At 37.6% G+C, this 17,108-nt stretch overlaps 1 long non-coding RNA gene across 4 annotated transcripts; it reads left to right on the forward strand.

Moving 5' to 3' along the window:
• The first annotated feature begins 1,691 nt into the window (after positions 1-1,691).
• On the forward strand, positions 1,692-4,260 carry LOC145115411 (uncharacterized). 4 transcript variants are annotated; one of them, XR_013711547.1, is made up of 7 exons: positions 1,692-2,175; positions 2,260-2,487; positions 2,824-3,047; positions 3,149-3,277; positions 3,678-3,731; positions 3,871-3,945; positions 4,033-4,260. It is a non-coding gene; the product is annotated as an uncharacterized LOC145115411 (long non-coding RNA). The 4 variants fall into 4 exon arrangements; XR_013711549.1 differs by having other exon boundaries at positions 1,699-2,175; positions 2,356-2,487; XR_013711546.1 differs by having other exon boundaries at positions 1,692-2,487.
• Positions 4,261-17,108: the final 12,848 nt, after the last annotated feature.

The raw sequence follows: 17,108 nt of genomic DNA on the forward strand, positions 1-17,108 counted from the left end.
TCTGAGCTCTTCTTGCATCAACATCTTCTTTTGTTGAATATTTTCCTAAAATAAATAAAACAATAAACATACATTAATTAAAATAAATAACTAAATTTATACACTAAAATAATAATAATATACCTTAAAATAATAATAATAATAATAATAATAATAATAATAAGGGATAATGCCATAAAAAGCCTCAAGTTTGGTTGAGAATGACGGTTTTACCCTTTGACGAAATTTATGTTCGTTTTTGCCGCAAACTTGCAACTTTTTTTTTCAGTTTTGCCTTTTTTAGGGTTGATCCGATCATATGTACAAGTAGCGAGCCACATGTATACTGACGGAGATCTCAAGCTACCTTAGGCACTGACGTGGAATGCCACGTCAGATGGTCCCTTTATAAGAAAAAATAATCACATAGAGGAAAAGAATCAAACATGGATCGCCCAACTCAACTACACAGCACCCCTTCCATTAGACTAGACAACGAATTTGATTTTATCCTCCTTGAAATTACTATATATACTAATCGAAAAACTTATATATTATATAAGTATACAAATTTTCATATTATTTATGTATTGAACATGTAACTCTCTGTAATTCCAGTATTTTTTTTTTGGTTTACCAATATAATTACTTATTTTGCTTTCGTGTTTTGAATATAAGTATGGATTTTTTTTCGTATTATTAATACAAATACGTTTTATTGTATTTTCAAAACTAGAAATACATTTTTAATGGTATTTATATATTTTAAAACGTATTCACACACTTAAAAAATATTTTTACAACTAAAAACAAATTTATATTTTTACAATTAAAAAATATTTTTGCATTTAAAAACGTATTTTATACCTTTACAAATATATTTAAACCTTTAAAAATATATGTATACACTCATAAATAATAATAATAATAATAATTTGTATTTTTTATATTATTTATTTATTAAAGACATATTTTTCTTATTATTCATTCAAATTATTTATAAACATATTCTTACAAAAAAAAAAATTTAGAGTTGTTAAAAAAATATACATTTTTTAGAAATATAAAAACGTTTTTAAGTATAGATGTATTTAATAATATATATATATATATATATATATATATATATATATATATATATATATATATATATAATGTCTTAAAGACTAAGTATTTAAAAGTGTAGATACTTTTTCTTAGAGTAGTTCAAAAAAACTAAGTATTTAAAAAGTGTAGATAAGTTTTCTTAGAGTAATTCAAAAAAATATACACTTTTTAGAAGTAAAAGCATATTTATATATATTTAAAAACGTATTTATATTTATAATAATATATTTAAATAGTATTTATATATTTAACGATAACTTATTTATAAATATTTATAGAAGTAAAAACATATTTATATATTTAAAAACGTATTTATTTTTATAAAAATATATTTATACATTTAAAAACATATTATACTTATAAAAACGTATTTATAAATTTAAAAACATATATACTTATAATAATAATAATAATAATAACTATTATTATTATATATATATTAAAGTTATGAAAAATAGTAACAGTAAACTGCATTAGGAGTTGGCAGAATTGGTCCTTGTTTATTATGTGACAGAAATGGTTCGCTTCTTTTATTGAATTACAGTTTGGTCCCTTAATAATGTAATTAATATATATATATAAGTTTAGTGGGTTATCGATCCACCGCTCCTTTTTAGTTCCAGATCCTTCCACCGCTTTGACCGCTTCAACCTTCTACATACCTTCCACCGCTCATCCACCACTTTGATCGCTTCAACCTTCTACATACCTCATCCTTTTCCTTTCCACCTCCTTCTGTAGTTCGATTAGGGCTCCACGTCGACCTCCGCCATCAGCATGCAACTTTGTCGTCTCCGACTTCATCGATCTGCTGAAAAAATTAATCAATGACGAGATGAAAGATCTAGATAAAGATGATAGAGAAGAAACACGAAGGAAATTGGTGGCGATGACGTTTGTCATAGTCAGAGAAAAACGATGATGGAGGGGAGCTGGTGACGCTCGCGCCAAAGTTGAGTCAACAGGTACATGCGTTCCACTCATATTCACCTTCGATCAGAAACGCACGGTCGTCTTCCATCGTATTCTCCTTCAAAACCGTTTTTCCCACAGATTAGGGTTCGGTTTTGGTTTTAACAAACATCTCAGGTACCGCTACCCCGTTTTCCCTGTTTCAATTTCGATTCGTTTTTTGTGTTTCATATACTTCTGCCTCCTCAATCTCCCAATCAGTTGTTTACACATTTCATTACACCCACCAAACCTCACCGCCGATGCCCTCCAAACAACCTGCTCTGTCGCCTTCTTGCATAACCCAATTCGAAACAGATGAGATATTGAAGATGGGTTCCAATCAACCGCCGGCAACTGTTGTACTTCAACCGTATGTTCTTCTCGGGAAGCACATCAATGTCGTGGATCGACAAATCCACTCACGTCTACCTCGCCCGTTAAGCGAAGGTAACACGTACAGTTCAAATTATACAATTATGTTGTTAAATAACTTCAATTTCCTTCAAATTAGGGTTTAAAATCGATGAATTTGACTTTTTGTTCCCGTTGTTTCTGTTGCATGTGGTGGTTTCAGATAAGATATTGTTACATTTAGTTATTTTTTAATCAAATTTATTCTGTTTTTAACTAGATGTGGTAAATAATTCAAATTCTTGTTTTACATTTTAATTTATTACTTTTTTACCATCCAATATAAAAAGTAAATTGATTATAGGCTATGGTGGTGTTTGTTTGTTCATACAACTGAAAAGAAGTGATAATTCGTTGTTTGCATGTTTACAGAGATTTTTGTGCAGTTCTTTGACCAGTGGTGGCGAACATGCTTCGGTTGGATATGAAACAGGTTCTATTTACTAATCTTGATTGTCAATTTCTAATTTCCTTAAAATGCTATGTGAATTTGAAGTAACAAATGGGTTTGACCTATGAGAAACCTTCTCTGATCTACCTTCAATCATGAACAAATTGACTGGGCGCACAAAAGATGTCATGGGTTTGATCAACTGGTACTGGCTCTTTAGTCTTTCCTTTAATATCTTTTGATTGAAAGGGGCTATTAGTCATGTGTTGATGTCTTTTTTTTTCATCTATAATCTCATTTTTCCAGGTTTTGACTTTTCATTGAACGACCAGTACGTCGCATCGTCTTCACTGGATAAAATTGTGAGGGTTTAATGGGCTTTGCATTCGAGTAATATATGGAGTTACTTCTCAGCTTTGTATTCGTTTTCATCCTGTAAGTTCACATCAAATATAACTTTCTCTTGCTTATATTTATGTTCTTATTCCTTTATTTGTAACCAACATAATAAACTTAGGAGATGTTTCTCTTTTTTCCCTGAATGAGTAATGATGTATGTATGGATAAAGTGATGTATACACATCGTAGACTGAATAAAACGTCTGAACGAGACTAAATTTCATAGTATTCACGTCAGAGGAGTTAGGAAAAAAAAGCCCAAATAGCCATCTATGAATGAAAATCAGTAATTCTTTTTTCCCTAATAAATACAGGTGAATAATAACTTCGTTTTACTTGGCAATGTTTAAAAATAAGTCTCGACAATTAATTCATATCCTTCACTGCTTCTTTATTTCTTTAAATTAATTTATTATTTCTTTTTTTACTGTTTCAGATATTCAATTTTAGCAGGGGAAGATTAATAAGTAAAACAGTTGTGGAAAGTGAGGTTACCACTCTGTATTCAATATTCAATTTTTTTTTACTTTTTTTATTATTTCAGATATTCAACTTTTTTTACTCTTTGTCGCTCACACTAATGTTAAACTTCTAATTCTGTTTATTGGTTAATTTTACATGTCTCATAGACTGGTCCAGCCACAATTGCAGACGCCATGATCTAAGGTCTCCCCATCATTCTAAACGATTACATTGTTGACCAGGTAATTTTCTTATTAAAGTTGATTTTAGAATGCAAGGGTAAAAATGTCATTTTTGTCTCAACACCTTAGAAATCTGATATTGTGCAGGAAGTTGGAAATGTACCCTATGTAGTGGCAAATGGATATGGGAAATTTTGAAAGTCACCAAAAGAGATTGCAGAAATTGTTGGTGAATGGTTTGGTCCTAAAGCACATGAACTCAAGAGTATGATAGGGCTTGATCTGAATTTAAACTATTACAGATCAGTCACAAACATTGAATATTAAAACACAACATAAATTCAATCTGGGCACATATCTGTTTCTTTCTGAGAATTTTTTTTAAGAAGACTCAAAAAGGATAGAAGAACAAGAGGATAACATGAGCAATGGTACACAAACATTGAATATAAAAATACAACATAAATTCAATCTGGGCACATATCTGTTTCTTTCTGAGAAATTTTTTTAAAAAGACTCAAAAAGGATAGAAGAACAAGAGGATAACATGAGCAATGGTACACAAAAATTAGCCGGAAAAAGAAATTTATAGATAAAAGCAGATGAAAAGTCAACATACCCACAGTGTGTAAATGACGCTAATTTTCGGTGTCGTTTTCGTGTTATGCTCTGATTTTTTCTATGTTTTCAAATGATTCCTTATTAAATCATTATACTTAAATTCTGAATATATGTTTTTGTTTGTCTGTGTAGCTTTAAGAATCCAACATATGTGTTTTAAAAAGAGAATAGATCTCAGTTTACTTCTACTTTATTTCATTTTTAGGCATCATACTTTCATAGTCAACCAACTATAGCATCATACTTCCATCACGAACGACTGATAAACGATGACACCATCTTTTACATAATGTCTCCAGTCGGTTTTCTTTGATATTAGCGGCGAATCTGACCCCCGCAAAGCAGGGGTTCCTATCTAGTTATAATTATAATTATACTTATAATTACTTTTCTTCAGTTTTATATAATATATCATCATTCTACATCAAAAAACGGAAGTTCTCCTTCAGCTTAGTGGTAAGGCGCCTCCTAATGTTTGTGGGAGGCATGAGTTCGATTCTTGACTGTTCATTTTTCTTTGTATTAAATTTTTCTGGCACAGCAAACAAAAGATCCAATCAGCGCCTACATGGCAATACACCTGGCATAGCTCACCTGTTACTATGTGCAAAACCTGATAAATTACCGGCTCAACCTCTAAAAAGTTCAAAACCGAAAAACAATTGCAAGTTTGCGATATAAACGAACCTATATTTCGTCAAATGGTAAAACCGACATTTTTGTTTATTACTTACCCAATTTACTGAACACCAACCCCGACTTTCTTTAAATCATATTTGTCTCCAACCATCGATATGTTGCGGGTCTTGTCCATTTGCTCTCTATAATAAGCCAAAAACAATTAATATATTTATATAAGTGTCAATAAAAAATTTATATAATACAAATAAATTTAATTACCTCATCGCAACGTCTGTCTGTATATAATCTACTTCCATGAGAACTCGTATATGGAAGTTTGGCCCTAGTTTCTTTATCTTTTTCGCACTGATTCTTATAACCCTCGTCTAAAAAAATAAGATCAATCATGTCATCCCAAGCTTGGTCGTCCATATCATCCGGTGGACATTGTCTTGCACCTTCCACATCATCATATCTGCCAACCCCATCAAAATATTTTTTCACATCATGTTTGTGCTCTTTATAAACTCTTTGGCAGTCGCTCTGTACAGCCGCTCGAACGGCTTCCCACATATATGTACCTCGATACATATCAAGATCAAAAAATGATTGCAATAAAAAACAAATTTAATTAGTGAAAATGTAACATCCATAAAAATTCATAAAAATTTAAACTTTTTCAAACCAACCAAAAATCATATGTAGCACCCGATTCTTGGTACGTATTTAATTAAAGAAATTCATGTGTTTTCTCTGGGACTCGACGAGTTGGTGGCCCAACTCGTCGAGTAGAGTCGTGATCCACGGGAGTTTAAATGACCTACTCGACGAGTCGGGAGACCTACTCGACGAGTCGGGAGACCGACTCGACGAGTAGGCGCTGTTTGAGTGAAACCCTAAATTTGAGGGTTTGCACCCTATTTAAACATCTTATCTTAGTTTCCATTGTCCCTTGTACTCCCAGAAGACATCATATCGAAACCCTAGCCGTTTTTGTGTGTTCTAAGGCCATTTTGGTGCTTTTGGTGGGTTGTGAAGCTTGAGAAGAGGGAAGGAACTTGTGAGACCAAGGGGAAACAAGAAGATCCAGAGTTTGAAGCTAATTTTCAGCTTATTGGAGGAATGAAGCTGAACCTTTGTCTATAGTTCTTGATTTTTGGGCCTTTTCCTTCATCTTTCTAAGCCCTAGAGAGGTTGTATTCGGGATTTAGTGTTGGAAGTCAGTGTATGCTTTAGATCCAGGTCTATTAGGGGGTTTTATGGCACAAAGGTGCCCATTTTGTTGCAATGAATACCCCATGCACTTTGGAGGCCATCTTTTATGGCCTTTTGGGCCAAAGACCCCTTGCATGTGTACCAAGTTTGGAACTTTACGTGTAAAATGGACATTAGGAGGCCAGATCTATGGTTTTGGTGTGTTAAGACCCATTTAAATCGACTGTACAGTGTTGGTCAAGGATGGACTCGACGAGTTGTTCTTGGAACTCGGCGAGTCGCGGTGTATTGACCACCAAATCCTTTCTGTGGATGGACCGGTTGTTAGGAAGGAAGTCCCTTAGTTGTTTAGACACGTAAAGGGACCTGGGAATCATAGGACTCGGCGAGTGTATGAACAGACTCGGCGAGTCCAAGGCAATCTCCCAATCTTTGAAGATGGACTCGACGAGTTGTTCATACAACTCGACGAGTCATAGGCTGGACACATTCTTATGAGGGAGATGAACTCGACGAGTTCAAGGTCGAACTCAGCGAGTCGGATGAAGATGGCCCCGATGGTATGATTGAAGAAGAACCTGTCGAGTTCTTGCTAGACTCGACGAGTTGAGTCGGGGATTGATTCGAGTTAGAGGGATATGGACTCAACGAGTTGGTTGACCAACTCGGCGAGTCAGGTCAACTGGATGTTGACTTTGACCAATGTGGACTTTGACTGAATTGAGTTGACCCTGGTTTGGGTTGCATGTTCGAATTAATGATTTATAAGGGTTGCCATGTAGGGATTGAGGAGTCGAAGGGAGTCAACTTTCACGCCAAGGACATTTCAGACACTGCACGACATCGAGGTGAGTTACCTTCCAGTAGAAGTGGGTCTAAGGCACCAAGGTCGGCCCACTGGTAATTGTTTAGTTGTGGTGATTGTCTTTGTGATAATCATCTAGGTTGCTTGTGATTGATATATGTGTATGCTAGTGTGTGATGTTATGTGAGATAGTATCAGTAGGAGGGGACTAGTCCCCGATTCGGTCACTAGGACCAATGGGTATGTCGGACACCCCAGATATGTCTGACATCACGATTATGATATGACATTATATGCTAGCGGTAGGGGGTGAAATAGTCCCCGTATTCGGTTGAGATAGACCGGAGGGTAGGTGGGCACCCTAGAATAGCCTGACACGGGTAGGTCAGCACCCCAGAATGGCTTGAGATGGGTAGGTCAGCACCCCAGAATGGCTTGACATGGGTAGGTTGGGCACCCCAGAATTGTCCGACAATATGTATGTGGTTTTGGTATGTGGTATGATGGGGGGACTCACTAAGCTTTGTGCTTACAGTTTCAGTTTTGGTTTCAGGTACCTCTTCGTCCAAGGGGAAGGAGCTGGCGGTGTAGCAGCGCATCACACACATGATTTCCGCATGGAGTTTCTGGGATTGTACTCTGATTTTCATAACTCTTGATATTGTGATTTTGAAACATGACGTTATGGCTTTTTTTTATAAGTTGATGCAACTTGACAATGTTTTGGCATACTATTTCATGAGGTATTTAATTTAAAAATGAAATTTTTGGCCTTGAAAATTGGGAGTTACATCATAATTGTTAACATTGTAGTTTTCAAAACATGTTTAACATCATAGTTTTTCCCAAAATCACAAAACACAACATGAAGAGGTGCACGATCAAGCCTTTGCCTTTCCACGATCATTTGAGGTACCTGAAACATAACCCAAAACTGTAAGCTCAAAGCTTAGTAAGTTCCTCCAAAGTACCAACACAACAATAACACATATACAATAACAACATACTATGAGTCCAATCAACCCCCTCAACCATCGGGTTGGAATGCCAACATACTATGGGTCCAATCAACCATCGGGTTGGAATACCCCAGACCCCACAACCATCGGGTTGGAATGCCAACATACTATGAGTCCAATCATCATCGGGATGGAATACCCTAGGCCCTCAACCATCGGGTTGGAATGCCCAGGCCTGTTGTCTTACGCACAAAGCAGTGAAGCCTCAGCCATCGACCAAACATGTGCACATAATACAGATAAGCATACCATTAACCAGCCATCAAACAGATAAACAGATCTTACAGATCATTAGGCATAACATCATCCTATCTACCAGGATACCAATCTAACAGATCACTATAGCATAACATCATCCTATCTACCAGGATACCGATCTAACAGATCTCAACAGTACAAAAAAATGCATATCATGATATCAATCCAAGGGTCGGCATTGGTGCCTTCGACCCGCAAGTACAGTGAGGAAAGCTCACCTCACAAGCTTAACTGAACTGATAAAGTCCGACTCCGAATCTCAGCTCTCTACTAAATGCCTACATCCACCAAGTGACTAATTCCATCAAAATCCCAAAAATACCCAAAATACCCTCAACATTCAAACTTAGTCAAACATGGACAAACTCCATAAATCCACTGAGTCAACCCAACCGACTCAACCCAATCGAGTTAACTCAAAGTTGGTTGTTCCATGCGAGTATGTGGGGAGTACTCTGGAGGTATGCTCAACTTACGCAAGCCTCGCATTGACTGATTATAGGGGAGCTGACCGAGTACGTAGGGGGTACTCCCTTCTATGCGGGGCGAAACCTCGCAACTCCATATTCTTTATTAAGTGCTTAGTGGCTTCATCACTTAAGCTCCAACTTTAGATCCAAGGTCCATAGGCATACTAGAGTCATAAAGTTTCCAAATTTATGAATCTACACATCCATAAATTCCTTAACACAAGGTCTTAATCCATTAAGACCATTCTACAAGATGCATTGAGCCAAACTAGCTAAAGGGGCCTCATTCTTATCGCTTAGAACCCTTCTTAGGGTCTGAAAGGACAGCCCAAAACGTCTAAAACCAAACATGCATAAAAATGGGACTTTTAAGACAAGAAGAGCCACAAAAGCTACCAAAATGAGATCTAAGCAAACAAAGCATCAAGGTGAAGACTTTTTACCTTCTAAAGCTTCCCAAGAAGGTGATGATCCAAGATCCATAAGCTTACTCCATCTTCTAAGCTCCTTGATACAACTCCTTCTTCCTCTAACACACCAAGAACACACCAAAAAACACACACTTAAGCTCCAAAATGAACACTCAAAGATTAGGGTTTGAAAAAATGTCCCAAGGGAGTGAAGGCTGAAAGGTGGAAAGAAAATGAGACAATATGATGCTTAAATACCCCTCAAACCCTAAAATTTAGGGTTTCCTCCTGACATGAGTATGCTCAGCGTACGTGAGTGTACGCCTAGCATACTAGGGCGCGCCCTAGTATGCTCAGCGTATACACATGTACGCTTAGCGTACTCCTCCTGCCCATATTACAAAAATGCCACTAGGTCTTCTTATGGCTACTTCCTTCCAATCCAAAGACCAAAATGACATAATTTAAAACCATGGGATGAATTTGAGAATACTTGTAAGTCGGGGTGTTACAACTCTCCCCCACTTGAAGTAGACTTCGTCCTCGAATTCTGCTGTCGCGAACAAGTCCGGATAATGCTCCCGCATCTCAGCCTCCGGATCCCAGATCCACTCGGAGCCCCTTCGATGCTGCCATCGTACATTTACCAAATGTACTTCCGTGCTACGAAAAACCTTTACTTTCCTTTCCATAATAGTTATTGGCCTCTCAACATAGTTCAGGCGCTCATCAACCTGAATATCATCCAAGGAAACCACCGTATCCTCATCCAACATGCACTTTTGCAACCGTGGACCATGGAAAGTGCTGTGAATCTGACTGAACTCCTCAAGAAGATCCAATCTGTATGCCACCTTGCCAACCCTGGCAATAAACCGAAATGGCCCAATATATCGGGGACCCAATTTCCCCCTCTTCCTAAAGCGAATCACACCTTTACAAGGTGAGAATTTCAGTAACACCATGTCGCCGACCTGAAACTCCAACTCGGATTGGCGTCGGTCGACATAGCTCTTATGCCGACTTTAAGCAGTCTGCAATCTCTGCCTGATCTGCTGAATCATCTCTGTCGTTTGAAGGACCACCTCGGTCCGCCCCATAACCCTGTGACCAACCTCGCCCCAGCAGACTGGGGTACACCATCTCTGCCCATACAAGAGCTCAAAAGGCGGAGCACCAATGCTAGAGTGAAAACTATTGTTGTAGGAGAACTTCGCAAGAGGTAGGTAAGAGTCCCAACTCCCACCAAAATCAATGACACAGGCTCGCAACATATCCTCAAGGGTTTGTATCTTCCGCTCACTCTGGTTGTCGGTCTGCATATAATAAGTTGTGCTGAAGTGCAACCTCGTGCCTAGTTCTTCATGGAACTTCTGCCAAAAACGGGAGGTGAACCAAACATCACGGTCTGAAACAATGGAGATCGGAACCCCATGACAAGCAACGATCTTGCGAATATACACATCGGCCAACTTCTCGGCCGAAGAACTCTCCCGAACCGCCAGGAAGTGGGCACTCTTGGTCAATCGATCCACGATGACCCAAATAGCATCAAAACCCTTTTGCCGTCTTTGGTAACTTGGTGATGAAGTCCATCAAAATATGCTCCCATTTCCACATGAGAATCTCCAGAGGCTGCAGCTTGCCATATGGCCTCTGGTGCTCAACCTTGACCATCCTGCAGGTCATGTACCTCTTCACATACCATGCGATCTCCCTCTTCATATACGGCCACCAATCGCTCAATCTCAGATCCCGATACATCTTGGTGGTCCCCCGGATGGATAGAAAATCGAGACTTATGAGCCTCCTCCAACACAATCTGTCTGACCCCACCAGACATAGGAACCCATACCCGACCACAACGGGTCAACAATCCATGACTATCTGGAACAAATCTGGCGATGTCACCCCTGATCCTCTCTATCTTCTAGTTCTCTTTCTGGACACCCTCGGCCTGAGCCTCCCTAATCAATCCCAAAAGTGGATAATCCACTGATATCCTCATACACGATACCCCATCTGAAGACCCAGCCGACTTCCGGCTTAAACCATCCGCTACCACATTCACTTTACCCGGATGGTAAAGGATCTCGCAGTCAAATCCTTGACTACGTCCAGCCACCTGTGCTGCCTCATGTTCAGGTTCGGCTGATCTATAAGATGTCTCAAACTCTTATGGTCCGTGTAGAGAGTACATCAGACCCCATGAAGATAATGCCTCCAAATCTTGAGGGCAAAAACCACTGCCCCCAACTCCAGATCATGCGTAGGATACCTCGTCTCTTGCGGCTTCAGCTACCGCGAAGCATATGCTATCACCCGTCCTCTCTACATGAGGACCGCCCCCAAACCAACGATGGAAGCATCACAAAATACCACAAAATACTCAATTCCCTTAGAGAGGGTCAAAACTGGGCCTCACATAATCTCTGCTGAAGGGTCTCAAATGTTGTCTGTTGCTCAGGGCCCCATTGGAAATCCACCCCTTCCTCGTCAGACGAGTGATGTAACACCAGTCAAATTTAGGTCAAAAATAAATTGTTCAAAAATCTTAATTGGGATACATAAAGTGGTAGAGATTGTAACTAGGTTTCCGTACATATAAAGAACGCTGAAATCCAAGTTATAACGAAGAAGTTATGACCAATCGAAGATTCGCGACAGAACCAGCACAACGCTGTGTGACGTAAAAAGTGAGTTTACAATCGAATGCTTTTTAGCCTTAACAATCAAAATGAAAGTCGTAGAATACATTAAACTGAGAGTTTACATAAAAAGAACGTCCAAATCTGACTTCGTATGAGGAAGTCATGAATTTTCTAAGAATCGGCATAGCAGTACACAACCCGAAACTCGAAATAAAGATCGAGTGATTTTTAGCCGAAACAACCTAAAGAAGTATCGGAGATCTTAACAAAAGATATCCAACGGTAAAAAGACAGACGAAAAAGGACGTCGGATGAAGAAGTTATGAATTTTTAACGGACTTTTCCTGTCCCGGCCTGTTAAAAATATAACATTAAAAATAAAGTCAAAATTAGCCGACGGAGTCTAAACGAAAGTTGTAGAGTATTATCTCACCTACATGGGGATATAAAGAATGTCAAAAGTAGAGGTCGTAGGCGAAAGTTATGAATTTTTGAAGTTTGAATATTCATTCTCGAAGGAGTACGCCCCGCGTACTAGGGTACGCCCAGCGTACTCCGAAACAAGGACCGAAATTGGCCACGTCGACCGTCTGTCACCCCTCCTTCGCATGTGTTCCATGCAACGTACTAGCTTCTACGCGTGATCAGTAGACTGGGCACATACGCTACGCCCAGCGTACACATCGTACACCCCACGTACGAGGATCAATTCCTCTCCTATAAATAGGAATCGAGTCCTCCAGTTTTTAGTGCTAAATTCCAACCTCTCTCCTATACTTTCTCACTTTTAAGCCTCTCGATACTATCCCGACGCCCCGGTGACATATCCAAGCTCTGACGAAAGCCCGAAGCCCCGAAATTCTCGAGAAGCTAACATTTTTCCAGTCGAAGTGTTGCCCGCGTAAAGCCCGGTTTTCATCAACAAATCACGGTTCTTCGAGAAAGATCATTCATAGAAACGAAACGCTGCCCAAATCACCACTTATCAGGTGAGTTCATACCCCTATAATCTACCTTTTAAATGATTTTAAATGTTTTTAAGGGGGGGGGGGGAATACAAGTTGAACACAATTTAATTGTGTTATAATTGCATGTGATATCAATCACATAAAAGATTTCCTTATGCTTTTAAGGATTACCAAATACTCCCATAATGACTTAAAGTCATGTAAACTCTTTTAAAAGTCACATAAACTCTTTTTTGAATACCGTTAAACTCTGTTAAAATGTTTTTATAACTCTTTAAACTTATAATTGTCAAAATCATGTTCATATATGTATAAGTATATAAATAAGACTTAAAGGGCTTAGGACTAATGAGTTGCCTTATTTCCTTTTCCTTATTTGGATGTGAGCTTAAGGTGGGGTTATTTGTCCGAAGGCCGTTTCCTTCTTAATTATATATATTATACTTATGGGAATATAAAAGGTTATTTCAGTCGGTATCATTACCTTTGTATCATGCTGAGCAAAGGGGTACACTAATGAGAGATCATGCTAATCAGATAGAACATATAAATTATAATAGGTATAATTTATGGAACAAACGAGAAATCTATTTTCTAGATAAGTATACGAGGTCTAAACTACTTTGTCAAGAAAAGGGTATTATTCGATCTTTACTTAAACTAAAATGTGATAGTACGTGTTCAGGACATAGCAATACTTGCTATGTTATATTCTTGTAACCAGAGTCTCCTGAAGGGAGAGCGTGCATTGTGTGTATAGATCTATACGGGACTGACAATCTCACATGCCGACTGCTAGCTACAGTCCAGCAGACAATCCATGGGATGACAAATGTCACATATTCAGTTTCGACACCAGAAGGTCGTCGTGTTCATTCTAGTCCAACATGGTTACAACTTTATCACATTTTAACATAATTAACCATGTTAATATTAGGGTAGTTATTCACCAGTAGTTTATTCTTTTTAAGAAATACTACTGTAGTAATCACATTCCATAATCAAAACGGAATAGTTTTATGTGGACTTAAAACTAGTTATCAAAACGGTTTTATGGGGATTTAAAACTACTTATCAGAACGACATTATGGGATTTAATACTACTTATTAGAACGGTTTTATGGGGATTTAAAACTACTTATCAGAATAGTTTTATGGGGATTTAAAACTACTTATCAGAACGATTTTATGAGATTAAAACTACTTATCAGTTGTAACGCAGAAAATATAGTATTTTCTGGAACGTAGTCATTCACTCTCTTTAAACTAGTATAACATAAAGGACCTTTAGTGGTTAATTCTATAATTCATTAGTTTATACATCATAGTTATATATAAGTATTATCCGATTGACAGTGGAATGTGTGACTTCCGCCTTACTACATGTTCCTTGTTTGGTTGTGGGCTTAGGACTGATACACACATTTAACTGTCCGTTCGATATTAGGTTATATATAACAAGTATAAACTAAGTAATTGCAGAAAGAACTGTTGTGGTCATCATATTATCAAATCAGAAAATATAGGATTTTCTAGACGAATCGGTGAACTTTCCCAAGAATTTGGGGTATACTTTATGTAACTAAAATACTTATGAACTCACCAGTTTAAATGCTGATCTACTCTTTCAAAATAACTTGTATTCTCAGGAATCCAGTAGACAGGTACACTCCCGAAGCTTTTGAGAAGACTGCCTAGTACCATGCTGCGTCTTTTGTCTTCTACCGTATCTACTTTGATGTTTGAATATGTAACGTTTAAACACTTATGTAAAACTTATACTTATTAATGCAATGGTTGGTTGTACTTTGATTACTATAATGCATGTGTTGTGATACTTACATGACATCCTCCGCCCCCAAACATTTTCGCCGTTCTGGTTTGGGGGTGTGACAGATTGGTATCAGAGCATTGTTTATAGTGAACTCAGTATATCAGTCATAAAAGATATACAACTATAAATACATTGGGATAAAAACACTCTGACCAAGGGTTATACTTTAAAATATAACAATATTTTATAAAAGTATAAGTATATGCTGAATATATATACTAGAACGAGTATCACAAGAAGAACAAAACAAAAGTATTTGGATGTTGGACATTGCGGTTAAACTTGGACAGTTATGTAATCATATATGGGATCAATATAGCCTGATCAACTATATTCATTTGAGATATGTCCAACATGTGTTTGGGAGTGATTGTAGTGTTGCAACAAGTCTAAAACTTACCTAGGTACCAAAAGAATTCTAGAACCAAACATAAAGGTTAAAATACTATAGGAGTATTTTAGGATGCTATAACAATAAATCTGAAAACTTATCAACTTCTTATGTCTAGAAGTCCAAGAATCAAACTTATAATTAAAATACAATAGAAGTATTTTAGGTACCATAAATAAATTTTGGGAAATGTTAAAAAGACCTTTTGTGGTAGGTCTATAATTACTAAGTGTATACTTTATGGTCATATATAGTTGAGATTTTATAGACTTAGAATAGGTGATTTTCACTCTACTTCCTGTTCCTTGTTTGGTTGTGGTTTCAGAGTAGAATAACTTATTCGAAGGACTATTTGATCTGAATTATATATAATATGTACACACTTTGTGATTATAGAAAGACCAAAAAGGATCATCTTCATAAAAATTTAATTTTTATTAATCTCAAGGATTCTTTAGACATTCCCATTCTCGTGTAAAACACTTAGATATATGTAGCCACTCCAACAATCAACCGAAGAATCAACGAGGATCCAGCAGAATTTAATTAGGAGATTTCCGAGAAAGAAACAAATGAGGAGTAAAGAAACTATGAAACCACCAAATGCCTTTACCTTATTAAGGACACCGATGAGAGGTGCGCATGAACTTCCGAAATTCGAACTCTTCATTATGAAGAAATGGGGATTAGTGTCAGAATCGGAAGTAAGACGACACAAAAATTCAATATACCTATGGAGGAGAAGGGCACCATATAGATACCAGGAGAGAACAAATCATTACCGCCCAGAATGGAACAGAGAACAGAGGAAAACCAAGCGTGTTAAATGCGAAGAGTTTGAGTGTCTTTTCGTCTCAGTAATAACTAATAAATTTATGCAACCTAGTGAGCTAGTGATTACATTACTCACATTAGGTTTTAAGCTTATCGTCTTTTCCTGTCACGACTAATAACAATAAATCGGATCACGAAATCTCAATCGAGAGTGATTACTTCTCAAATTCATAAGTCTATTTTATGTAGACTCTATTATGAATTACTTTCAAATCTTTGCGAAAGTTGGAACATGATATACACCAACCAAAGATAACTTAGTTCGGATGACACTCGTCTGATAACCATTCTAGAAATTTACTTCTACTCTTTACCAGGACTGCATCATAAGGATGTAGGTCGAATCATTAAGAACAGTATAACAAAACAAAAAATTTATATGTAGATATAAATGATTAGAATACATTTAGAGCCAACCATCGTTGCTCACGAGCTCGTTTTCTCATCTTATAAAAGAATCATGCCTCCAAAGAAACGTAACCAAACCTCCCATAAAACACCAATCCTTCAGATAGATATGGCTACGTTTCGAGCTGCAGTCACAGCAGCCGTAGCAGCTGTCATGGCTCACCTTAATGCTAACAACGCAAATGTTAGTGGGAATGTGATCAGCAATCCCGATCGTGGTAATAACCAAATTCAGCAACAAGTGCCTACTTGTAAAGACACTCCGGACCTCAAATCAAATATCCTGAAATGAAAATTCGAGAACAAGAAAGTTAGTTGTTCAACTCAAGGACCTACTAAAGGGCAACAAACTGGGGCAGTCAATACCCCTATCAACCCTTCTATCCCAACACCGCCCACACCGTACTTAGGAAACCTCCCACACTGCAGCAAGTGCAACTACCATCTTCATGGAGTATGTCGAGTGTTGTATTGTAATAGATGCAACATAAAGGGGCACATCGCCCGCTTCTATAAGACTCCGTTCGAGTTCATCACTTCAACTACCAATGTCGGAACCAGTCCAATATGTCATCTTTGTGGTGAAATAGGACATTACAAGAGGGACTGTCCAACAGAGAAGAACGACGGGGGAACAGGAGGAGTTTGACCCTAGAGAATGGGGAAGCATCAAAGAACCCTGCTATAATTTTGGTACGCTTCCAAACCCCAATAATTT

The sequence above is a fragment of the Lactuca virosa genome, chromosome 5 (genome assembly GCF_052849685.1).
Source record: "Lactuca virosa cultivar CGN04683 chromosome 5, Lactuca_virosa_CGN04683_v6, whole genome shotgun sequence".
NCBI classification, from domain to species: Eukaryota; Viridiplantae; Streptophyta; class Magnoliopsida; order Asterales; family Asteraceae; genus Lactuca; species Lactuca virosa.